This window comes from Mauremys reevesii, linkage group 4 (assembly GCF_016161935.1).
Source record: "Mauremys reevesii isolate NIE-2019 linkage group 4, ASM1616193v1, whole genome shotgun sequence".
In the NCBI taxonomy this organism is placed as follows: Eukaryota; Metazoa; Chordata; order Testudines; family Geoemydidae; genus Mauremys; species Mauremys reevesii.
The window spans coordinates 39,905,982-39,930,878 of NC_052626.1; the positions used below are offsets into that span (position 1 = coordinate 39,905,982).

General features: G+C 45.3%; 1 protein-coding gene and 1 long non-coding RNA gene across 7 annotated transcripts in view; one reads left to right on the forward strand and one right to left on the reverse strand.

Moving 5' to 3' along the window:
* Positions 1-24,897, reverse strand: part of NRXN3 (neurexin 3) — a 1,505,977-nt gene that overhangs the window by 1,364,146 nt on the left and 116,934 nt on the right. Inside the window, exon 1 of one of the 6 annotated variants that reach the window (XM_039537766.1) lies at positions 6,845-6,963. The exons of the other annotated variants lie outside the window; for them this stretch is intronic. The gene's annotated coding sequence lies outside the window, so the exon portion shown is untranslated. Of the gene's footprint in view, positions 1-6,844; positions 6,964-24,897 lie in introns of those variants that run through there. 6 annotated transcript variants of the gene reach the window in all.
* On the forward strand, positions 9,907-14,229 carry LOC120404781. The gene is made up of 2 exons (XR_005598174.1): positions 9,907-10,032; positions 14,016-14,229. It is a non-coding gene; the product is annotated as an uncharacterized LOC120404781 (long non-coding RNA).

Sequence of the window (24,897 nt, forward strand, 5' to 3'; positions counted from 1 at the left end):
AAAACCCATTGGCAATTTTCAGGACAAGCAGCCTTTCTGTGCATGCCAAACAACAAAATCACAGCCAGATTCCACACTGAATGACCAAGGTAAAACCTATAGCCATACGATGTTTAGTTGCAAGTATATCAGATTTCACATATAGTTTGCACATGGATGGGGATGACTAAAGAAAAAAAAAAACCACAGACTGCAGCAATTTGCCATCCCTACCAACCCAAGTTCTCTTCTGTTCAAGTGCTTTTACTGCAGACACCACTGTGATGCCTTCAAGTGCCTTCCCATAGTTCATTAAGTGATGTGACTAGCATCCAATAGCATCCATCCACTGTGGGAATCTGTGGAACTCCTTGACAGAGGATGTTGGGAAGGCCAAGACTATCACAGGGTTAAAAAAAAAAACTAAAGTTCATGGAGGATAGGTCCATCAATGGCTATTAGCCAGGATTGACGTCCCTAGCCTCTGTTTTCCCAGAGGCTGAGAATGGGTGACAGGGTATTGATCACTTGTTGATTACCTGTTCTGTTCATTTCCTCTGGGGCACCTGGCATTGGTCACTGTCAGAAGACAGGATACTGAGCTAGATGGATCTTTGGTCTGATCCAGTATGGCCGCTCTTATGTTCTGAAGTTCTGTTCTTATGTGGGTCTTTCTCCCATCTTCTCCTCAGGGGAGAAACTGGCTATAATTTTAATGTTTGAAACATTATTAGTTAACTTTGAATCAGAGACCCACAAGTGAAAGGCTCTACCCACATCCCATGACTAAGCCCTCACAACACAATATATTTGTCTGCCCCATGATATAAAAGTTATCAAATGAAATACATAACAACCTGTGGCAGTGGAGCCTCTCATGAAATCACAAGCGCAGTATAAAGGCTACAATGAATCATTCCTAAGCCAGATGGAGTGTGGGGTGGAGAAGGAACCTGTAATTGAACGTGCACACATATTCCACAATTATCAAAGGAAATATTCATCACTCCATTCAAGATGGCTAAAGTAGGGCTTTTGTCTGATTAAAGATTTAAAAAGGTTAAAGTTTTTCCCTTTGATCAGAGCAGTTTTGTCACAGGGGAAAGGGACCACTTTGCATTAGTGGAGGAACATTTGCAAAAAATAATTAAAAAAAAAAAAAAACCCAACAAAACCACAATGGTAAAAAAAAAGTGGGAAAGGAAAAGTAAAGTTCCATGGGATACAGGGAAGCTCGGGATGGCCAGTGGTAGAAGCTTTTATGTATTATTGGTAAGCCAGAGTGGTGGTAAAAAGGAATCCAGAGATGAGACGTGTACAACAAGAGGCCTATGACCTGGATCAATTGTAGTCTCTTGTAAAATAAAGACACACTTTTATTCATCGTGCCATTAAGCGTTTTGTTATTTCAATGACTCCAATACCCCATTTTGCACTTCCGCCTTGGGCTGTGTGGTTATCAAGATCTGGCCACAATACCAATGCCCCAGAAAAGAAAATTAGCTGCTTCCCCTTTTTAAAGGCTATGTTAGACTGTAATTACTTTTAAACTTGCTTGGGAAATCAGACTCAACTCACAGGAGGGTTAAAAAGGGGGGAAAGGAAAGGGAAAAAAGAGAGAAAAGACAAAGGTAAGCTGGAAGAATTCAATTAAAAGTTTCTAAGCTGCTTTCCCTCAAGTTTCAGCCAGAGCAAGCTTCCTTGGAGCATGGGGTAGGGTGTGTTCTTTAATATTATTTTATCAGTCATCTAGTCAGAAAATTACTGACATTACTCTTAAAGCTGACACAATTATCAATCATTAGACAAAGCTTTTATCTGGAACTGCTGGCAAAAAATAGAAGGCTTTCCAGGACGAGCTTAATGCAGAAGGCTAGTGGTTCAAAGGGGAGGGAGGAGAGGAAGGAGCAGAAGTAAGAGAGATAGGGGAAAGGTTAGTTACCATATATTCCACATCACTGACACTTAGATTATTATTTTGGAGTAGGAAACACAAAACAGCAGCAGCCAGAATGGACAGAATAAGAAACAGCACAGGTGTGCATGGAAAGGAATTACATCATCAAAATCTGGCTCACACTTTATAACCACCCCACTTGGACACTTCATCAAGAAATCTGTTCCTTATACCAAAGCATCCCCACCCACTCACACCCCCATAGTGTCTCGGTCTTTTATTGTAGAGTTGCTCAGAGGCATGCTCTGTACACATTGGTGGTTGTTGGTGGGCCATTCACAGCTGCTGGAGTATGTATGCTGGTTTGTTACTGTAGGGTTGCTGCTAAGCACTGGCCAGCATGTGCCCTCACCCTTTCATCTGTCCATTCCTTCCCCCTGCCCCACATTCCTTCTATCGTTACCCCGTCTATTCCTCTCCCATTCCCCCTGCTCTACTCTTTTTTAAAATATTTTTCCAAATTCAAACAAACAAATACAAGGAAGTAATTAACATCCTGAAGGAAGCAGACAGTAGAATAGTGTCACTTTGTTATTGCATTAAGACTTAACTTTCTCTCTCCTCAAACTTCCTGCACTTTAATTAAGTGCCGTTACAGGCACGTTCTATGGGTTCTGGAGTGGGGTTTATCAAATTAGCTTCTAAAAGGCTGATGGTGTGCATCTGCAGGATGGGTTTGCTGTACAGAATGCAGCTGTAGCAGCAGGGCTGTCCAGGAGAAAAAGAGGCCAAGAAACCTACCCAATATATCAAGAAGGCAGGCGAGGGAACAAAGCGGAATCCTACATCTTAGTGATTACCAGTAAGAGATGGCAAGAGCCCACACCCAGATGACCCAGACCCAAGGAAGAGGTAAAGAGAACCTAGGTTCCAGATCAGAGAAATGGGCAATAGGTTATTAATCCCGTTTTACCACATTATCCCCTTCTCTTACATGTAGACATTCATCCCCAATTTGGGCTTAGCCCCATAAGAAGGGCAACAGAAGGGTAATGGAACAATGAGGTGTTGCCCAATTTCTGGGATACTAGAGAGCCTGAATCTCTTGGAGACAGGCAGAGTAAAGTGGGTACAGCTGGGACTGCCAGGTTCCCGAGATCCCAAAAAGGTGACTTATGAAAAACCAAGTCACAGCCAGAAGGAGGTTTTTTTTCCTGTCCTCAGTGCCTTCTTGGAGTCCCACAAATATCACTTCACTTGCCAACGCCTGAGTTATGTAAGAATCATAGAATCATAGAAGATTAGGGTTGGAAGAGACCTCAGGACATCATCTAGTCCAACCCCCTGCTCAAAGCAGGACCAACCTCAACTAAATCATCCCAGCCAGGGCTTTGTCAAGCCGGGCCTTAAAAACCTCTAAGGATAGAGATTCCATCATCTCCCTAGGTAACCCATTCCAGTGCTTCACCACCCTCCTAGTGAAATAGTTTTTCCCCAATATCCAACCTAGACCATCCCCACTGCAACTTGAGACCATTGCTCCTTGTTCTGTCATCTGCCACCACTGAGAACAGCCTACTTCTTTGGAACTCCCCTTCAGGTAGTTGAAGGCTGCTATCAAATCCCCCCTCACTCTTCTCTTCTGCAGACTAAACAAGTCCAGTTCCCTCAACCTCTCCTTGTAAGCCATGTGCCCCAGCCCCCTACTCATTTCCATTGCCTTCCACTGGACTCTCTAATTTGTCCACATCTTTTCTGTAATGGAGGGCCTCAAGGAGCAGCTGTGTTGGCCAAGGTTCTCTTCTCATTTGGCCTCTACATGTGAAAAACAATCAGATGTTGGCAAAAAAACCACACATGAACAAGTAGCCAATATACAGTCAAAAGGCACAGTTCCTATTCAACTCCATCTCTCTTTGTCCTGGCAGAAATTCTTAATAACTCCAGATCTCAGAGTTTACATCTGCATTGGATATGCATAAATATCAAGACTAGAAGAGACTATTGTGACTTATATGGTCATATCACTCTAGCATCCGATGGCCTCCGCACACTAGTGAATTTATTTTCATCACCTGTTTGAGAAAGTATCATCCCCATTTTACAGATAGAGAATTGAGGCTCAGCGAGATTAAGTGCAAGATCACACAGGGAATCTGTGGCCAAAACCAGCCGTTGAACACATATCTGCTGAGTCTCATCCACAAATACCATCCTTTCTCTAATGTAACTGAGATCAAAACAAGGCGGTGGATGAAAGGCTCTATGCAAAAAGTACACATTGGTGGGTAGGTGGGTGGGGAGGGGCTCAGCTTCTTGTCTCTTGCTATTTCTTTGTTTTCCAGACAAAGTTTCAAAACTTACTCAGAAATCAAAGAATCAAGACCAAGGAAATGGAAAAGTAGCATATGAGATGCTCACAGGGATAAGAAATGCCATTTTAGTATCCTGTATATGTAGGCTTGGAAGGATTAGATTTTTTTACCCATAAACAGCAGTAAATGTCAATTTCACCATACACACAAACCAAAAAAATATTATCGAAATTTGGAGACAGTCAAAGAAAATCACTGTTGGTGAACTTATTAGAGTGTGGTTTAAGGATATTTTGTGTATTTTGACATGCGGTGTGGACAATTTGTGTTTTAAAGGTTATAAAGATTTAACTTTTTGAAGCTCAGTGTCTACTTACATTAAATAATTTCTGTCTAATCCCCCTGGTTGTCTCATACCCCCAACAGCTTCCTGCAACTATGAAAATTAAAATTGATAATCTTTTTTTTTTTAAAAGCTTAAAACAAACAATACTATCCATCAATATTATTTTAAAATAGAATTTGCCAAGCCTGTGTATATGATAAGGATGTCCCCTACAGGCCTCCTCTATTATACATACTACATGCCCAATGGAAGAGCCTGTATTAATACTGAGTATTTAAATGTACAAAAGTCAGGAATTACATACTCTCAGTTCCCTCTGCAACTGTAACTTGGCCCGTGTGCAAAGATGTACGATTTTGTGTTTTGTTGTGGATGCTCTCACAGCTGTGAGTTAATATGTACACCGTATGGAGAAGGGGGGTGAGTTAACAGTGCTGTGGGAACAGTAACTTTGAATTTCCTGACTCTGGGGCATTTAAATTCTCAGTCATGTTGTTGCACTAACTTAGTTGTTGGTACTGAATTTCCTTGTTTTTCCCTTCTTGAGAGACTCCAAAGGAGAGACAGATATCAATGCCCATTTCAGCAGAAGAGTCAAATATGATTTTGCATGTATATGTGTAATCTGACATTAAAAATGCATTATGTCTAATCATTTAAACATAATCTGTGCTTCTAGCTACATGCAGGCTCATACGTAAAGTACTACACTGTGGTATATTCACAGGGCCCATTTTTCATAAAGCCTGGGAGTTCAGGAGTGCATAAGAAGAGTATACCCACATGTGCAATCACTGTGAAATCAAACTCACAACCTCCACTCCTTAAGCACTGGCCTCAACCACTTGAGTTAAAAGAGAATTTGCCTTAGCAGCAATTAAAACAGAAGTACTGTGCCAAAGCTGGATGGGCAGGATTAACATAGAAACTTGTATTCATAATTAGTTGTATGGTAGTGGGTCAAGGATTGTGGGGGCTCTGTACAAACACAGAGGAAGGCACAGTTCAGGCTTGGAGGAACTTACAATCTAAACAGACAAGGCAGACAAAGGAAGGATTCAGGAGTGAGCTAGGGGGTGATGGAGGGAAACAGTCACCATAATAGATTTTCCATATCCCTCCACTTGTAGAGCCAGGTACAGCTATGAAAATGTTTAAAGCCTTTGAAATAGCTTCTTGTAACATTGAAATATGTTCTAGCTCAGTCAGAAGTTCCCCAGGAATTACAGGATGAAATTTTCTGGCCTGTGTTATGCAGGTCAGACTAGATCATAATGGTCCCCCTTCTGGCCTTAAAATCTATTCATTTTATAAATAAGGCCCTACTTAATTCGCGATATTGCAGAAATTGAAGATCCTACAATATTAGGCTTCCACTGCAATTTTGTCAGCCAAGAGGCTGACAGCGGGAGCCCTGCCACGTGTGGGGCCACCAGCCGGCCAGGGCTCCTGCTCTCAGCCCTGGGCGGTTGGTTGCCAAGGCTCCCGCTGCCAGCCCCGTGCACAGTTGGGCTCCTGACGTCAACCTCGGGCAGCTAGCGGATGGGGCTCCCACCGTTAGTCCTGGGCATTAATAACTGCAATATAGTTACAGCAAAATGTCTGGTTACCAACAAAATTAGCAGGCATAGGATAGTACTTGAGTGTTTATATTGTTCCAGCAAATTTTTCTTAAACAAATAGGCCTTCTCTGGCTTTTCCAAATTACGGCAATTAATAAGGTCCATTATTACTTTCCTGCAATTTTCCATGTCTTGTCCGCAACTCAGCCGCAATTATTTGCCAATCATCCCCCAATTCAAGTAGGGCCTTATTTATAAATCAGCTCACTCACAACCACTACAGCGAGATATAAATGCTACATGTATCACTGCAAAGCCTGGAATTTTAGCTCTTCACTGACCCACAGCCGATGCTCACAGCCCTGCCGGTTTGCCAGATGAATCATATCTTGAACATGTTATTGGGGCAGCACTGAATGTAGCCTGTGCTGGGCCTCAGACCAGGGTGATTTGCAGTCCATAATTTCACCTGATCTGCATTTGGGGGAAATGACAAATAACTGTGTAACAGTTGTTTTTCTATTTGCCTTTTTTCAAAATGGTGGGGATATTGGTCATGTTGGATTAGTGATTAGAGGGACACCATTGGAAGTCAGAGGTACAAAACAAATGCAGTTTATCACATGGCTAAGTAAAGAAGAAGTTTATGCTCAGGAAGCATGAATACAGACAGTGCTAGGCTCTGTGTGCTGTTCAAGGTTCAGTCTTTCAGATAACTTCAAACGCCAAGAACATAACCACTTACAATTAAAGAACTTCTAGCGCTTTTCACGGCAGTTGGAGAGCTAAACCCTGTGTCCTAGCCAAATTCCGCCTCCAGTAACCACATAGTTTTGTTAAGTCCCCTCTGCAGATTCAGTTGGCATGCACTCTTTCACTTCTTGTCAAACTTATACACTGTGGTGGCAGCCCAGAAGGCAAGTAATGGAGTCCTCAACATACATGACCACATTCATTGTTCAGCTTCCACTTAATAATCCTCCTGGAGTGGGGTGGGTGACTAACGAGGTGGTGCCCCCTTGTGACTGCACCTGGGGATTAGCTCTACACAGTCTGATGCCCCCCTTCTTTCAGCCACTCACACCGCAGCCCCTCTTGCTCTCTAGGAGTCACAGTGCTTCCTCTTCGTGCTATGGCCCTCGGGCCTGGACACTAAAGAGTCTTCCCCTTACGAGGTATAAAAGTCCCAATGGACCAGTTGTCCAGGTGTTAGTTCAGGCAGTCCTCCGAGTAAAGATTGTGCCACTTTTCCAGCGGCAGGAAGGAGAGCCTGGGCCTGCCCACTACTCTGGGTTCCAGCCCAGTGGCAGTACAATCAGCAGCCAAGGCCTACACCATCTCAATTCTTTGCTGCCATTTCCCTGGGCTTCCTTCTACCCCACCCTCTGTAGGCTCTCTCCTCTACCACCCTTCTGGGTAAACCCCTTCCCTCCGGGTGAGGATCCCAGGGCTTTTGCTGCCCTTGCATTTTCTCCTTCTCTCCTCACTAGGCCCTGGACAGTGACTGCAGACCTCCACACTGCAGCCCCTTCATAGCTGGTGTGGGATGAACCCCTCATCACAGAGACACAGTGACTCCACTGCACAAAGTGCTGGGCCAAAGCACCCAGATGATACACCTATTCAGAGCACCTTCACAGCAGCTCCTCTGAGAGCTTCCCGATGAATTTCAGACATTCCCTCCCGAAAGAGGGCAGCAGATGTATTTCTGTTATAGGTGTGCAAATCAGAATGGAAGCAGGTGTGCAAATCAGAATGGAGGCAGAGATCTCAGAAAGGCTTGGGGCACTTTTAGGTGGTATTATTTAAAAGCCATAGTAACTAAATTTATATTCTATAAATAAAACACAGAGGCCTCTCTTCCCTACCTTCCATGCAGGAGATGCTCCTGCTACAAAGAGTATTGCAACAAACATGTCAAACATACTGACAAAACAAGTAGAGGTTTGTTTTTCTCCCTGCTCTGTATTGCAAGGCCATGTTCTTTATTCCTGCTGTTCTGATATTTATCTTTGCCTTTCTTCTCTCAATCTTCTCCCTCAAGCCAGAGGCTTGTCTGCTGTCTCTTCATGTTGGATACATGCAAATTTGTTTGGTTTAAAGGTCAGTCATAGCTTGTTTGTACATGGTCTGTCTCTGATGCAGAAGCCATTTACTACAAGATGAGGAAGAGTCCTGGATACAGGAATTACAGGCCTCAACTGAGTGAAGGTGGCTGCGATCAGACCCACTTGTGTCCCATGAAATGCCACCAAGTGACTATAGCCTCTTTCATCCAAGGATCTTCAGGTGCTTTATTATGCCATGCATCCAACAAAGTGGGTATTCACCCACGAAAGCTCATGCTCCAATACGTCTGTTAGTCTATAGGTGCCACAGGACTCTTTGCTGCTTTTACAGATCCAGACTAACACGGCTACCCCTCTGATACTTATTAATTACTGTTGCCTTTTGAAACCACCCACAGCCACAAGTTCTGGCACTACCCACACACTGAGGCTACATCTATACAACACACCACTAGCAGCGGTGTATAGCTTACATGCAGCTACACATCGCAGCAGAAAGCAGGTTGCGTCCACACTGCAGTGTGTAGCTACACAGTTCAGTGAAAGGCTCTTGCTGGGGAGATGCATTGGGGCAAGACAGCCTTTCTCCGCTGCTTCCCCTCCGCCAGAGCCTTTTCCTGCTACAGGGAAAGGCTCCAGCAATGGGGAACTGGCAGAGTCTTTCCTCACTGCTGGAACCTCTCCCTGTGGCAGGGAAAGGTTCCAGGAGCAGGGCGCCAACAGGGCCTTTCCCCACTGCCAGTCTTTTCCTGTGGCGGGGAAAGGCCCCCCCAGCAAGGATGCAGCAGTACACTGCACTGCTAAAAACAGCAGTGTAGATGGGGAAGCAGAGAACCATGTAGGGTATAGACTCAGGTACATACCCATACACTTCAGGCACATCTTTACTCACTTAAGCCGTGCCTCACAGTCTACACTGCTATTTATACATACCAGCTATGTGTGTACGTACACTACGTACTGCCAAAAGAAGTATGCAGTGTAGACATACCCCATGTCTCGACACCCTGAAAGGCAGGATTTCAATATTAGCCCTATTTTATAGAAAGGGAACTGACGCACATAGAGGTTAAGGCACACATTTTCAAAAAGCACCTAAGTGACTTAGGAATTAAAATCCTATTTTCAACAGTGACATAGAAGCCTTAGGTACCCAAGTGGCTAAATCATTTAGAAACCTTGGAAAATGTTACCTTCAGTAACTTGCCCAAGGCAACACAGTGAGTCATTGGTAGAGGCTAGAAACAGAATCCAGGAATCCTGAGTTCCAATTTACCAGTGCCAAACCAGTCAGTTTGACGTAAAGGCCAATGAACATGCTTTTAAAAAAAAAAAGAAAGAAATACAAAAACATTGTTAGGTTACATTACTGACAGCATGCACTATTTATCAGCCTAAAGGTTACAAATACATTTTGTAATAAACTGGCTGGGGTCTATGTCACCACTGCCTTCGTTCCATCAAGTACCGCACTGCTTAACTGTGTACTGTAGGTCCTATACTGCTAGCAGAAAATAGAGATTCTCCTTTAGCTCAAGTGGCAGGAGCCTGCACTTTTAAAACTAGAGAACTGAGTTCCATCCCCACTGACACAGTGAAGTTGCCATTGGACACATTAGCCACACTGTTCAATTATTAGGAGGCCACCACTCTGTTCACGATTTGACAACTGGTTCCTCCTTCACACATCTGCCAAGACCCCCATTCAGAATTCCGCATTTCCCTGGCAACCGCTGAGGGCATCATTAACAACCAAGGCAACCTCATGCACACAGCTCCTTGGCCCACGTTAGATGCTATGAGGAAGGATGTCAACTACTGTCACCAGGGGAAGATACCGAGTCCTGGATTTGGATCATGGCAGGTAAAAAGCAAGTAATAAAATAAGAGTAAATGTCTCAGGCCAATCCTTTATGTACATGCTTCTGTCCCCAACTAGGGTGTGTGCCACAGCATCCATTCTTCTCCTCTCTCCCTTCCCCCATCTCCAATTGCTGGTGTAGTCCATGTTTTTCCACTCCTAAGTCTCTCCCCATTCCTCTGTCCCTACAGGTGGTACATAGTTGCAGCCATCAGACCATGTTCATTCCTGCATTTTTTTAATCCCCATCAATGCAGACTAAAAATAGGTGTTGCACTTAACAGAACATAATCTGGGCCGAGTCTGGGTACATTATTTCCCCTGGTTATTGATGACCTTTCATAACTCACTCAGGGCTCTGCTCCAGTCTGCCATTTGTGAGTTACAAGATCATCAATAACCAGTGGAAATGATATACCTAGAGAGGGGCCTGGTGTAGACTCACGCTCCCTGAATACATACTGCATAATTACCAGTGTAGTCCTGGGCGAAACACAGCAGAGAACAGATTATAAATACCAGCAGAAGTGACACCCACGCAGGAGTAAGACACGTGGTTCTTTTTTTAAGTTAATATTTTCTCTCAAGAACACAATGCTACTTTCTTCCAAGTCAAATGTTTAGAAGTGACTCCATGTCCCATATAATTAGACACAGCCTTGGAGCAACCACACAGACATTTCCTTGCAGGGCCCTGCTGCTATTCATTAATAGCTCCTGTGGCTCCCGATGGAACCCCTAGAGAGAGAGACAGACTTTATAGCCTTGCTATCACTCTGGGATCTGTTTGTCAAACACAACAGGCACCCACTACCTATTAACAGATGTCTGAAGACTTGGTTACTGTGATAGATTATCAATAGATTATAAGTAGCACACCATTAGAGTGACCCTCACTTGACCCAATGCAAAATATAAAAGACAACTGTGTACAATGGACAGCCACCTTGTACTTAGTCATGGCCAGACTCAAACACACTTCAAAGGCCATTTTCCTGGGACAAGTTGTTGGGGAAATTCTCGATGGTTACATGGCACTTTGGGGCTCATGCTGCCAGGTTCCCAGTTTAGCCACTGAAACGTGAGTTGGCAAGCCAGCCTTAGGTTTAACAGCTTATATTTTGTCAGCAACCAGAAGTTTTTCCACCAAAGTCTGCAATGATGTTCACAGGCTTTGCTGTAGTGAATGGTGGAGTTTCCCTGAACGATCCTCCTCCTCCAAAGACATATCTGATTCTCACGTGGAGGATTTACTGCCTTGGCTAGAGGACAAGATAGGTAAAAGATGACCAAAGAATCATGAAAAAGGGGCAAAGTCCTGGCTCCAATGAAGACAATGGGAGTTTTCAACTTCAATGGAGCCAGGATTTTACCTTAGATTTTTATTAGGTGCCCTGAAGCGGAGGGTACTTTACAATCAAGATCACTATTGTACCCTAAAGGCAGGATTTTACACAGCTCTTGTTCTGCTGGCAAATTAGCATTTCTCAAAGATGTTCTAACGCCCTCACTAATCCTGCAGAGATTTTGCTCAAATGGATAGAGCACCTGGATTGTCTATGCTATTCTAGAGCAACAGCATAAGAATTACCATACCAGGATAGATTTTCCATCCATCCAGTCCACCTTCCTGCCTCCTGGCTAGGCTAGTGCAGAACAACTGTCCAGCTGGAGACGTCCTTCTCAGACAGAGTCTGATGCTGGTTCCTTTAGACAAAGCACAAAGTCCCAGTAATTCTGCTAGCTCTCTAATACTATTCTGTGCAGGGGAATTTCATCTCAGTTCTGGCTGCTGTCAATTTGTGCCCAGTCCCATATGGTTTTTGTGCCTCTTGCACCCTCCATCCATTCTATCTGGGATCAATGCTAACACCATTCCACAGGTTACCTCCTTTTCAGAGCCATCCAACTTGCCTATATGCTCCGCCTGTGGGTTATTAGGAGCACTGCATCCAATGGCACCTTCAGCAAAGGATAAATTGAAGTCCTATATGTTTTATGCCACTTTTAATATGGTTATAAAAAGGTGCTGTATAAATATGGGTTGTGTATGTTATCATACTGTATAAAGAAAGGAGATTCCTGAGAGAGGTGGTGCATCCACAACCAGGAATGGTAGACACTGGCATCCTGACACCTGGGGAGGATTTTCAGGGAGAAGGTGGTGCCAAAAATCTCCTGATTGGGCACCATAGCTAGTTGGAGTCATAGACCTCTTGCCATTTCAGAGCATTTTCAACAGGATATTACACTGACAATGCTGGTGGATGGTTAACCCTATGCTGCTGCAATCAGCTGATTATATGCTGAATTTCTGTTTCAATGTATCCATTTTAAGACATGGTGCCTTTACATTGCATTGTTTGGCCCCTCACTCCCATGTTGCAGGACAGGAGAGTAAGAGCAGTGCCTGACAGGCATTCTCTATTGCAGTTAGGGTCTTCTCTCGTATTTTCCCTTACTCTTTCAAACCAAATAGGGCACAAAGAGAAATTAAAGCCTTGCAAGTGCCCTATCTTCTCCATATCATCCTGTCAGCATATCTGACCTCTGCCCTGCAGGGATCTCCTATGCAGGCAAAAAGGAAGTTCTGTCTCCACGACCTATGCAGTTCTTGGGTTCTCAGAGATAACAAACTTGGGGAACAATTAGCGTTAATCGGGGGCACTTTTACAATAAGGATGTTTCTCGGATCATGAAGAGCTGCTTTTTCCCCAGAGGCATCACAGATACATCCAGAGAAGCATTCCCATGAGAACTTTGCAGGCTTTTCCAACTATATTGCCTATTTTCTCATCTGCAGACTGAAGTCCCCTTGCAGAGATGTTTATCTGAGAATTAACTTATTAATAGCTCCGACAATGGGAGATGGGTCGATACGAGACCTTTGGCAGATGGGAGCCACTGATCAATAATTACTCTTCTATTAAATGGTCCTTCTCTTGTGCTGGCAAAGACCCCTCCCCTCATACACAGCTGCAGCATTAATCTTTACAGCTCAAGGATTAAAGGAGGACACACAACAGAGGTGTTTCAAGGAAGCAGTGAGGAGTAGTATGATGGAGTGCACCCCTATATTCATACCCTACATACCACTGTAATATCTTTGTACAAAATATGCCTTGTTAAGGTACTATTTGAAAACTAATAACTCACTGGTCAACAACATCATGATTAGGGCCCTACCAAATTCATGGTCCATTTTGGTCAATTTCATGGTCCCAGCTCTGAAGGCAGCAGTGCAGAAATAAGGGTGGCATGGTATGGTATTGCCACCCTTACTTCTGTGCTGCTGCGGGAGGGGTGCTGCCTTCAGAGCTGGGTGCCTGGCCACTAGATGCTGTTGTCCAGACGTCCAGCTCTGAAGGCAGCCCAGAAGTAAGGATGGCAATACCATGACACCCCCCCACCAAAATAACCTTGTGACCACCCTGCAACTTCCTTTTGGGTCAGGACCCCCAATTTGAGATACGCTGGTCTCCCCTATGAAATCTGTATAGTATGGGGTAAAAGCACACCGGGGGGGGGGGCAGATTTCACAGGCTGTGACACGTTTTTCATGGATGTGAATTTGGTAGGGGCCTAATCATGATGAAACATGTGTAGCAACATTATACATAAAGTTATGAATTACCCTGAATGATGTTGGTGGCACATGTTCAAATCCACATAGCCCCGATTAGGCAGACCTAGTCAAGCAGGTCTTAAACAAAGGAATATTTGTTTACTTCAATTTACATACAAGTAGTAAACAAGGTCCTTGAAACAGCAAGAGTGAGACAAGGCAAATCTGCATTTTAGCAAACAACCGCATGAAGCCTCTTTCACAACTAGACCCCTTGTCTCCATCCTCACAGCTGGAAGGAACTTTATCTAAGAGGTGACCCACAGGAAAATGCATTTCAGAGGGTAACTGAAATATAAAAGTGAGGGGCAAAAACACCCCAAGGGTCTCTCCCCATCCATCTCTCTCTTTTTCACCTAAGATGACAAAAGAAAAAGCCAATGGACTTTGGGAGCAGATCCTGACTTGAAATTTGATCAACCCTGTTGCTGGGAGCATGTGGTAAGAATTTCACCATGAACCAAGTTTAGTTTGTTAAGTTTAGGAAGCATTTTACCTTTATTTCTCTTGTAACCATTTCTGACTTCAGTGCCTTATACTTGTACTCAATTAAAATCTCTCTCTTTGTAGATAAATCAACTTGTTTTATTATTTAATTAAAACTAATCTAGTGTTGTGAATTGTTTGGGTAACCTCATTTAAAAGTTGTATATTGTTCCCCTGGTGGAGCAAATGACCTAGTATGCCTGGAGTGCCCAGGAGAGGCTGGTCAATGAAGAACACCCATGTGGGGAGGGGAAATCCGGGACTGGGAGTGTGTTGGGGTCACCCTGCAAGTAGTAACCAAGGCTGGTGGAAGCCAGAGGGTGTCTGGTGCTTGCTGACAGGATGCTGGGGTCAGAATTGCTGGACCAGGGCTGTGTGGCTACACACAGACACTCAAGGTGGGACCTGCATGCTGTCTGTGAGGAGCCCAGTTTGGGAGGTGCCCCAGGTTGCTGGGCAAGTGGTGACACAGCCCCTCACTTGTCTGGATTGCACCCCAGAATGTCATAACTGGGAAGGAGGGAGAAGAGAGAAAAGAGGTTCCTCTCCTCCCCTCCTCCTTTTGAAAGTTAGGGTGTACTGCCCTACATCTATTAACTTTTTAATCTATAGATACTGATGTGGTAGGTCAGTCTGAGGGAGGAGAGTGTCTTCCAGGAGATGAAAGGCTCTGGGAATCTAGGGAAACCCACCAAAAGCAGATGGGGCAAGAGGAGAAAGATGTTAGCAGCGATGGGGTCTTAACCAGTATACCCCTGGCTAGGACTGTGTGAGCAAAACAGCAGCAGAGCCGTGCAAAGGTCAAGTTCTCTGGTCCAAAATAAGACATGTTGGCTTGTTTGTGTTGATTGGAGACTCTACGTACCTGGCTACGTGATGCACCCCAAACCTCATCTGCAGCCCCCATCCCCTGGTTCTATTCCATTGTAGGGCTCCCCACCCAATTCCACCAAAGCACCTCAGTCCTGACCCACAACATTCCTTTCTATTCCAGTCCATTCACCTCTCCTGAGCAGAGACCACCAGTCAAACTAAACGGTGAGATGCCTTGTGATGGTGGGGGGAAGCCAACAAGGGCCTAGCTTAAGATCAGAAAGCTTATTCTGCTTGGGACTGTGGCTCAACTTTAACCCAAGTCTTCAGAGGGGACAAGATGTGCACAAATCAAATGAGTCCTTTAGAGCTTTAACCAAATGACAAAGATCAGCAGAAGGAAATTGGCTTTAGCTGCTGGAACAGATCAAGCACTGCAAACACCACTCAGGAGAAGGAGAAGCCCCAGCATTTGGAGGGTTTCCTGTGTCCTTTTTTGGACCAGTATTCCCTAGCTGCTGGGAATCTGGTGTAGTGATGCCTGTGACCATTCCACTGGCTTCTCCCCTTGACTCTCCATATGCTGTATCTCCAGGAACTGCAAGCACAATCATAGGTTGTCCTCCCAGGCAGCCTGACCTCTCTACTCCCATCAAGTGCCAATTGGCTGAGCCCTGGGAAGAGAGCACCTCAATGCAGCAGAGGGTCCTTCTTGCCTTTGCTTTATGCCTAGAGAGCGGGGTGTCAGGGGTTCCCAGGAGAGAAGAAGACAGTGCTACAAGCACCTCCATATAGAATCCATTTAGCTTAAGGGAGAAACACAGTGACCAAAGAACAACATGACCAAAAGCTCCTAGCTCAGCCTTCCTTTAGACATCTTAACCCACACCATACGCAAGCAGATGTTACAGTGTGGACATCCAGAAGAGTTAAGATAAATCCAGTCTTCCAAAAGCTTCTCAAACAAAAAGAAAAACACTTACCTGCGGCCCAGCTTCAACCTTCACCAGCAATTAACAAAATGAAAATACCTGATTTGGTGATGGAGATACACTCCTTCTCCCATCTTTTGTCCAATGTTTATTTAAAACAAAAAGCTGCCATCTTGATGCGTCAACTAGAAAAACAGTATGTGAGCTCTCCCTGCTGAGCCACAATGAGCGCTAGAAACCTACACATTCCTGCCACAATCGTGCTGGTTTCTGCTTGGGTAGAAATGCAAGAAAGTGGGAGGCAGAGGGGGAAGAGAAGAAGGGGGAAAATCAAACCAAATCGGCTAAATAGGAGAATCAAAAAAATCAGTGGAGAAGGTGATAATCGTCATTTCCATTCTCCATGGATCTAGATTGTCAAAGGTGCCCTGGGTAGCCCCACTTACTACTCTACACCCATGATCACACCAGCAAGACTTAGCCAACAAAACCACCATGAATGACCGAGACCTCTTGGAATGGGAGCAACTGGAAATGGCATCCATCCTCCCAGCCTCAGCATCTAAAGTGAGGCATTACACAGGTGAACATTTCTCATAAACAGCAGCAACTGCAACACCCCTGTCTGACAAGGAGGCTGGAGCAGTGCTGAGGAGCTGCATTCCTGAAGGGGAGTCTCACCCCATCCTTTGTAGCTGGTCACCCAGGTCACCCCTGGTGGGAGGTGAAGATGAGGATCTCCACAGGATATTCCCTGGCCCCAAAATTAAAAAGGACTCTATCAAACTGAAAACTGGAGTTTTCCATCCAAATGATTTTTCAATACTTAATTTTCCCCGGGAATTTATCAGTGTTTATTACCACAACAACAAAAACGGGTGAAAATCAGTGCAAAAAACTACTAATAATTTTTCTGGGTCAATATCGGGGTTTATTTTGGTGGACAGAAAGACGGGCGGGGAAGTATTCCGTAGATTAATGCTCTGAATTTCATTCATTAGTGTGGTTTGCTGCAGGACTAAAACAGAACTCAAAACATAAGACCACCTCTAAGTTTAAGAAAATAATATATCTCTAATCCCCAAATAAAACTTTTCATTTGAATAAACAGTTTACTGTTGTAGACTTAGAACTATTAGCCTATAAATATTTACATTTAATACCACTTCATTTGCAGCACATAAATAGGAGAAAAGGATGAAGTTGAGTGTGTTTTTTTAAAACTTTCGAATGCTTCCTTGTGTTCTGAAACATTCTGATACGGATTTTCATTTTCTTCCCATTTTAGTGTGTCAAATCTTTAAACTGTTATCTGCTAACAGCCTGAAATGTGTACATGGTGGGTATGAGATTCATCAATACATTCGGATGCGCACACACTTCAGAGTTTGCGTGCATGCCTGTTAGTTTATTGTGTGTATCTTCTAGACTAATACATAGCCTTACTTCAAGAGGCAGCTTTGCATATACACACACAGATTAATGTATTATTGTAATACATATATCTCATGCAATGTATTGTATTTTCCTAAGTTCTTTTTTTATATAATTGAATGATACAAAATTAGGGTGAAAATTTTGGGGGGGAGAATGAATAATACCTTTTGTAAAACCTGGGAAATTTTTTGTAAAAATTCGTTTAAACTGAAAACGAAGAGCTTAATCATGCAAAATGTAATCTGGCCAGGAAGCCTCACTCATAGGGGAGAATGAAGGCACAGGCTTCTAAACTACAAAATCCATAAGGCATTGTGTCGCAATAGTGAAGTGCACTTTAAAGTTGAAATGACTCTAAATGAAGCATTTGGGTCAGTTCGACAAATAAACTTTCCATTAAAAACACTTCAGTATTTCATTTTGATCAAAAATGTCAAAATGAGATGTTCCAACATTTCCAATCAAAATGTTTCCGAATATTTAGTTCTGCAAAAAAATTTGATATTTCACTTTTCATCCTGATTCAGGACAAAAAAATGCTGAAATGTCAGAATTTCCCTGGGGATGGAAATTCTGAATTTTGTTCAGGTCTGCCGATAACCTTGCATTGCAATATGAGCAGTAATGTGATCCAGTGGTTAGATAGGCAGGGACTGGAACTCAGGACTCATGAGTTCTATGCCCAGCCATGCTGCTGACTCCCCGTGTGCCTCTGGGCAAATTTCTTTGCCTTTCTAGGCCTCACTTTCCTGAATGTGTAACAACACTTACCTAACTCCCCAGAGAGGACTGTGTGGTTTAAGTTATTCAAGTACGTAAAGTCCCTTGAGCTGCTCAGATAAGGAGGAGAGCAGATGGCCAGAGCAATGTGGTTTTAAATAGGCCTGTTACAATTAAAGTATTTTTTTTAAGGAAAGAGTCCTCCTCCCATTTGTTTTTCCTATGCCCAAATTATGCACAGAGCAACACGCACAACCCACACAGTCATCTGGATTCTCTTTGCCCTGTATTCCAGTTTCCAGGCTGGGAAGGAGATTTCATTTCCCACTCCTAGTCCAGTGCCTCAGACTAGAACAAGAAAGCCTCTACCACCCCCATCTCCACCTCTTCACCAGAGTCAACATGCGTTAGTAACTTGCAGCAAGTGCCGAGTCACTGAGAGAGTTGCCAGTGTCACATCAAACTAAGAAAGAAAAGCTCTTCTGAGCAAGAACTACTCCCTCATTGCAGAGAGAAGGGAGGAAAGGATGTGGCCATATAATTACAAATTCTAGCCCCAGGCTGGTCATTTTAAAAAATGCTTTGGGTATCCTTCCCCCCTTATCCAGTTAAGAGCAATTAGGGACTCAAACGGAATTAGAAAGAGGTAAACGAGCCATATGAATCCAGAATGGTAGTGAGAGGAGTCATTGGGAGTCCCCACACTGACTATGGCTCCCCTAGGGAGGAGAGAAGGAAGAGCATGTGCAGCCAGCCCAAGGGGAGAAGAAAAAAATATCACAGAAGCCTGCTGCAGAGCCCCACAGTAGGAGGAGAGAGAGTGAAGTAATAAGCAGGGCCGCCCAGAGGATTCCGGGGGCCTGGGGTCTTCGGCAGCGGGGGTCCCTTCCATTCCGGGACCCGCCGCCGAAGTGCCCCGAAGACCCGCGGCGGGGGCCCCCCCGCCGCCAAATTACCGCCGAAGCGGGACCCACTGCCGAAGTGCAGCCCGGTCTTCGGCGGCGGGGGGCCCCCACTGCGGGTCTTCGGGGCACTTCGGCGGCGGGTCCTGGAACGGAAGGGCCCCCCACCGCCGAATTACCGCCGAAGACCGAGCTGAACTTCGGCGGCGGGTCCCACTTCGGCGGTAATTCGCCGGCGGGGGGGTCCTTCCGCCCCGGAGCGGAAGGACCCCCCGCCGGCGAAGACCGGGAGCGGAAGAAGCTCCTGGGCCCGGCCCCGCAAGAGTTTTCCGGCCCCCCCGGAGCGAGTGAAGGACCCCGCTCCAGGGGCCCCAAAAAACTCTCGTGGGGGCCCCTGTGGGGCCCGGGGCAAATTGCCCTTCTTCCCCACCCCCCCCAGGTGGCCCTGGTAATAAGAACACTATCTGGTCTCTGTTTCTGGCTGACCCAATGAAGTCACCACTTAGCATCCACCCTCTGTCTCCCCATCCCACTGCTGCAGGCTGGGTCCCTGCTAGAATTGCAAGGACTGGTTAGACCATTAAGTTAGATCAGGGGTTGGCAATCTTTCAGAAGTGGTGTGCCGAGTCTTCATTTATTCACTGTCATTTAAGGTTTCGTGTGCCAGTAATACATTTTAACATTTTTAGAAGGTCTCTTTCTATAAGTTTATAATATATAACTAAACTATAGTTGTATGTAAAGTAAATAAGGTTTTTTAAATGTTTAAGAAGGTTCATTTAAAATTAAATTAAAACGCAGAGCCCCCCGGACCAATGGCCAGGACCCGGGCAGTGTGAGTGCCACTGAAAATCAGCTCATGTGCTGCCTCTGGCATGCGTGCAATAGGTTGCCTACCTCTGAGTTAGATGGAGGGAAGATCAGCAGCAGGAAAGAATGTTCTCCCTTATCCCACACAAACTTGCATGTTCATCCCATGTCCTTACAACTCCTATCCAAGTAGGGGGGCAGCTGAGCAGTATAGTACTCATGGCAAAGGACTGGGAGTCAAGATTCCTGGGTTCTATTCCCAGTTTGATTCTCTCAAAGTAACACATGTAAGGCCATCCCACTTCTTTATGCTTCAGTTTGCCCCTTTGTGAAAAGCTGGGCTTCCAGAGTGTGTAGAAGTTGGGAGGAGCAAAGGGGATAGATAATCCTGGCGCAGAGCAGAGCACTGACCTGTAGCTTTTACCAAACACTTGAACTCAATGATACGATTGCACACTCTCAGCCTTCACCCTAGGGACATCCCTAGTTTGCTGGGTCACAGAGTTTACCCCCAGATTGCGTTCCCCATAGGTCCCAATTGTCACATGTAAGGCTTGAGGTAAAAAAAAAACCCATGTAATTCAAAAATAAACAAAGGACTAATGTATGCATCTTACAATGCTGCACACATCCTATTCATAGATCACTCAGGCCCCAATCCCCACCATGCATTTATTATTAATCTGTCTGTTATTATAGATAAGGCCCTGTGGGGGGTGGGGGGGAAATCACAATTTTTTGTTAAAAAAATTTCACAGCAGCATCAGGGTTGAAAGTTGGAATTTCAGGGGCTATGCACAGTCGCTGAGTTCCCCCCGAACTGCTGCGATTTTTCCAACAGCGGGGAGGCAGAAGCAGGCATCCCCACTTCTGCCACCCTGCTGAGGCCACGGCTGCTCATGGGGGCTAGTGGGCCAATCTCATCCCAGAGGAGGGCAAGGAGGTGGCATTCCAGTCCTAATCTTGGGAAAGAGTCTCACCTCATGGTGCTGGCCAGTGCAGCAGGGATTGGGGCCCAGCACACTCTGCACTCAGCTCCAGCCCAGGCCATCGCTGCTGCTGCTTCCAGTCCGGATGGCAGGGAGACAGAGCGGCGCTGACAACATGGTAATGAAGAGCCTCAGCCTGACCTACCCCCAGCAGCCGCCAGAAGGCCTGAACCAACACTGTAGTGCTGTCTGGCGAGGCGCTGAGACTAGACTCCATCTCCGCCACCCCAGTCTCCCCACTGGGACAGGGCCACCCTCACACACCTGCTCACATTCCCATCTCAGCTCTTGCAGTGTCTGCCCCGGGCCTGCCAGGGGCTGCTGTGGGGTGGGCAGGGCCATGGTTCCTAATCGCAGTGTTGTCAGTGCCACCCACTCTCCGCAGGCAGCCTAGGCGAAAGCTGAGAGCGGAGTGAGCCAGGCCCCAATCCCTTCCCCAGACCAGGCTGGGCCAGGTCAGCTGGTGCCATGTAATGGGACACCCTGCTCCCCCAGCCCATCCCCACCCACACACCCTACCTCTCCCCAGAATAGGACCAGCCTGCCACCTCCCCCACACCTCTGGGATGGGACCTGCCTGCTAACCCTCCCCACCCCCAAGAGCAGTTGCTAAGCCTCAGCAGGGAGGCAGAACCACGGATGCCTGTTTCCACCTCCTCACTGTCAGAAACATCATGGTATTGGGCTAATTTCACAATTTCCACGCACTCTATGAAATCATGATTTACACTAGGCCTTAATTATAGAAATTTCCAACCAAGGCACTCATAAGCATTTTACATCAATGAATCAGTCCTCAAAGCCTCCTTGTGAGGTACATTATCACCATTTTACAGAAGAGGAAACTGAGGTAGGGAAGTTAATTGACTTGCTCGCCCATGATCACAGAGGAATCATCAAAACCCAGGACTCCTGACTCCTAGTCCCTTGCTCCAGTCACAAGATCATACATTAGTTTTAGCCCATTCACTCACCAATAAAATGCATAATGTTTCTCTTTAAAGTCTTTATCAGAGGCTCATAGTTCGGTGTACAGCCATAGAAAGGATGTGTGGGGACAAGACAATTTGTAGTAACTGAGTAGAGAGAAGGTATCTCAGGGTTCTTCCCTGGCAAGTTTGGAAGTACTAAGAGCAAGTTCCTGAATTTCAGCAGATCTTAATATTAAGATTTCAGGCAGATGAAGCAAAAACACCAAATATACATTTAGAAAACCAAACCAAACCAGGAAGTCTACTTGCTATTTGTCTTGAATTCTAAAATTAGTTCTCAGTAGCAAATTATGTTCTATTAAAGGGACACCGCCAACTTAAAAAAGACCACACTTTTATTTTAAAAAAAATTACCTACTATTGTTACAAGCAACACTTACGATTACTAGAACTGAAAGACGGGGGAAAATGCCTTCCCCCCCTCCCACTTGTTTACTGCGTGTATTTGACAGCACTTTGTGTATAGTTAGTTTCACCATTTTCCCAGTACAGTCAATCAAGTTTTCACTGTTATTTGCTGTGTATAAGACCAATATAATACAAGAGAAAAACATATTCTCATATTTTTAAAATGTGACTGAAAAACCACAGAATTGGCAGATGAGAACCAGAGGCAGTAATTTTTTTTTTTAAACTGACTAAATTGAACCTGATGGTAGTTCCTAAAACAAGAGACATGCACTGATATTCCTGGGCCTCAAATACATATGTATTACCCATTAGACACAGAAACATATCAAGTATCAGAGAGGTAGCCGTGTTAGTCTGGTTCTGTAAAAGCAGCAAAGAATCCTGTGGCACCTTATAGACTAACAGACGTTTTGCAGCATGAGCTTTCGTGGGTGAATGCCCACTTCGTCGGATGCAAGAGACTAGAAACATATTACACATTCTACATTGTCAATATTGGTTGTGTTCTCTCATTTTCCAATAAAGTAGGTGCTCCCCTTCTCCATACTCTCTCTAATACCTCACACTTCCATGACCAGCTCTCAATCTTCCAACCCCGCCCCCACTCCTCTCACACAAAGGTTCCAGAAACATAAGTGTCGGGTTTTAGAATATTTTAGGCTAATTTTTATGTTAAACAGTTAATAAAAAACCTGAAACTTACCGTGTCTCCTTTGTTTTTGGTTTCTTCTCAAAAAACCTCTTTGCTCAACTCTTTCCTTTTTGGTCTCTGCTCGATATGTCTTTTCCCTCCTCCCCTAGCAAACTATTCCCTTCTCTCCTCTCCTACTCCCCTTTCCAGCCCTCACCTCCAAGTCCTGACTCCTAGCTCTGTCCTCACCCTTGCATGTTGTACTGCCTATTTCCCTTTGCTGCCTGTCTAGACTCTTATGAGACACCCAGCACCAGGCGACAAAGTACCTCCCAAGGTGAGCATGTAAAGCTGTTGAGATGGACACAACTGTAGAAGCTACTATTCTGCTCTGTTCCTCATTCACTCTATGTTGTTCTCTTCACTCCAGGCCTTTTTCCATCTCCTGCTCCTAACCCCTTTCCACAGTCTGTTCTCTCACCCAGCACTTCCCAGCATCCCTCAGCTTTTTGCCTCTTAGAGTCTACTCTTTCCCCCATCAACCTATCCTTTGCCCCAGTGTATCCTCTGCACCCTCAGCCCCACCCATCCATCCTGTATCTAACCCCATCACCCAAGCCTCCTCAGTGAATTCTCAAGCCCTTGAGCAAATCCTCAGGCTGCCCAGACTCCCTATTCATTTCCCTCCTCTGCCCTTCACTGAGCCCCTAGTACATTTTGTGCCCCCATCATCTGAACCACTCTTCCTCCAATCTATACTCAGCCTCTCACTCTTCTCGTACACTGTGAGGCAACCAGCTGGGTGATATTGAGCAGCAGCTCAAGGGAGACAGAGCAACTGGAGCTCAGAGCTCCCTGCTTACATAGGGGGGGGGCCACCTCCTCCCTTTTGCAGCAGCACCCTATGGCCTTCCTATAGCAACATGCCTTCTCACTGAGAATTAGTCAGAAGAACTGAATGAAGCTTTGGTGGTCAAAGTAGCCTTAGTGTGAGGCTTAGATAAAAGGTTGCAGTTGGTTATTTTGAGCAAACCAGTTCACTCATCCCTACTAATGACGTAAGAGGTGAAAGATTCAGCTGAGATTTCTTGGAGAAGCCGAGCGAGGATGTACTTCACTTCCCCTGGAAGAGACAGCCAATCTCACAGCTTTTATCAGCAATCAAACCATAGAGGGGCTATTTACATCTCGAACCCCATGCACTTCCTGTGTAAGGAAATCCTCTAAATGGCAACGTGGTCCTTCACGTGGGCAGCCTTTACAGCCATCACATCCCAGAGAAAACAAAAGGAATAAGTCAGCTGCACCTGTTGTTTTTTGCTGGGCATAGAGTTAGTGCACCACCAGGGACAAAGACTCCTATATGACAGGGAGGGAGGGATCAAGAGTCTGGCACAAGACCGTGACTCTCTACTGAAGTTTGAGTAACCTATTCTCCCACATCTCACTGTAAGAAGCTCCCAGAGTTGCCACCTCTAGGCAGATCTGTAATGTGATGTGTTACCCAGCCAGACACAAGGGTGTGGGGGGGGGGAGGAGGAAGGGGAGGACATACAGGCAGCCTGCGGTTCAGAGCTCTGAAAGCCTAAGGTCTCTGCAAACGCCCGAGTTAAAAGCTGAGGCAGCCTTCGGGATTGATTATGTATGCACGCCACTGAAAACACAGGCTGCTACAGTGCCAGAGCCCTGCTGGATAATTTATATGTTGGTGTTAGTATTCACAGAGCAGTGGGCAGAGTTCAAAGGAATGAGGTGGAGAATAGAAGTTTAAGACTTAGGCAAACACAGTGACAGCCAGCACGTGCCTCAGTGCTACCAGGGGCCTCACTTGCATATGTTACAGGAAGCAGCCAGGACACATTCTCAGAGCAGGAAGGCAACAGGTGCTTTGTCTGCCCAATTGGCTGGTGGGACAAAGGAACACCCAGAATGAGTGTATGCACTAATGTTCCAACATTAGGGATTATGTGTGCATGTGACAGTGTGTCTGTTCATTTGGTCCTCGTGAAAATGTGGGCTGTTGGCTGGGCAGTGTGTGAACTGTCTTTCTCCACAAAGTTTCACAAATGTCCCTCCAAACACTATCCCCTTGACATGCACAGGGCCACATATGCACAGCT